This window comes from Erythrolamprus reginae, chromosome 11, assembly GCF_031021105.1.
Source record: "Erythrolamprus reginae isolate rEryReg1 chromosome 11, rEryReg1.hap1, whole genome shotgun sequence".
Classification (NCBI taxonomy): Eukaryota; Metazoa; Chordata; class Lepidosauria; order Squamata; family Dipsadidae; genus Erythrolamprus; species Erythrolamprus reginae.
Genome location: NC_091960.1, coordinates 36,493,804 through 36,495,520, shown reverse-complemented (window position 1 = coordinate 36,495,520; position 1,717 = coordinate 36,493,804).

The window sequence follows — 1,717 nt, the reverse complement described above, 5'->3', positions numbered from 1 at the left end:
CAGAATTCCCCAGCCAGCGAATTCTGGGAGTTGAAGTCCAGATATCTTCAAGTTGCCAAGGTTGTGAAACACTGCTTTAACACAATTGGAGCAGGTTTCCTGGTCCAGAAGAGAAAGTAGCATTTGGAGAATTTGCAGTTGAGGTTTTTGGAGAAGCAGCTCTGGAATTGGGTGGGAAGCAGTATAAATTTCCAGGTTCCTTATCACTTCCTTGAGCTTTGTAACAGTGATCCTGATGAATATCAGCTGGGGGGGGGGCGGCAGAGGAGCAGAGGGGGGCTGCTCAGGTGGGACGGTGACGTGTTCTGGCCCCCGTAGCTCTGAGTGCTAGCGGAGTCCAGCGCAATATTATTATTATTATTATTATTATTATTATTATTATTATTATTATTATTATTATTATTTGTTCTGTCGGGCTCTCTGGTAGACTCCTCCCAAAAATTCACAGGTACAAATTTCAGACACACACACGTTTGAAAATTCAAAACAATGTTCTTTATAATGAAAATTCACTTAACCTAAGCCCTCTTTTGGTATAGCAAAGAGCACTGGTCTCCAAACAAACTGGTAATTTGTACAAGTCCCTTATCAGTTCTGAGATACTTAGCTTACAGCTGTGAGGCAATTCACAGTACTTCTTCTTTCCCAAAGTGAAACACACTTTGCTCTGGTTTAGTTTCCAAGCGGGGAAAAATCAGCACACAAAAAGTCAAAGTCAGTAAAGCAGTCACGAAACACAACGATCAGATAATCCTCCACAATGGGCAAACCCACAGACTGCTATTTATAGCAGCCTCTCTAATGACCACAGCCCCACCCAACCACAGGTGGCCTCATTTTCTTTGATAATAATCTCTCAGTTGTTGTTGCCTATGCATCGCTCTCTGCATGTGTGGCTGTATCATGAACTCTTGTTCTGAATCCAAGGAGGAGCTAGAGAATTGATCTCCTTCTGAGCTGTCTGCCTCACTCTCCTCCTCCCTGTCATTAATGTCTTCTTGGTCAGAGGAGCCTTCATCAGCAGATTCCACTGGGAGCAAAACAGACCTGCGGCATGTGGATGTCTCCCCCACATCCACAGTCCTTGGGGCAGGAGCTGGGCCAGAGCTAACCACAACAATTATTATTATTATTATTATTTATTAAACTTGAAAAACTAACTCTGCCTCCTCTTACAGGTATAGAATTTAAAAAGTCTTCTACTTTTCTTTCGTGGTCGGTTATCTGAAGACAGAAACGCTGCTGGGTCTTTCTGTATGCAGAACCCGTTGCCTTCTGCTAAGCCAGCCATGACCAGAAGCTGTTGGAGCTACATTCAAGAGTGCACAATGGATGACATCATCCTCTGCTAGTGACAATGATGTCCCTGATCTCAGGCCAGAGGTCACACCACAGTCCACAGCTGTGTTTCTTGACTTCAACCTGTGTGTGACTTTCATTCCAGAATTCCTCAACCAGCATTCTGGGAGCTGACGTTCATGTGGCTTAAAGTTCTTGAGAGTAGGAAACTATGGTGTACACAATGACCTCCCCTCCTCTGTCCATCACACTCTTAAATCTCCGGAGCCTTCCTGCCATGATGGGCTTGACACAGCTGCCCTGAGCGACAGCTCTTCCCACTTGAGAAGGCCAGAGAAACCACAAAAGGCCACAATAAATTGACAGGACACCAGCTTTTCAGCAGCAAAAAGATTCATTTCCTGCTGTCAAGGTTTTG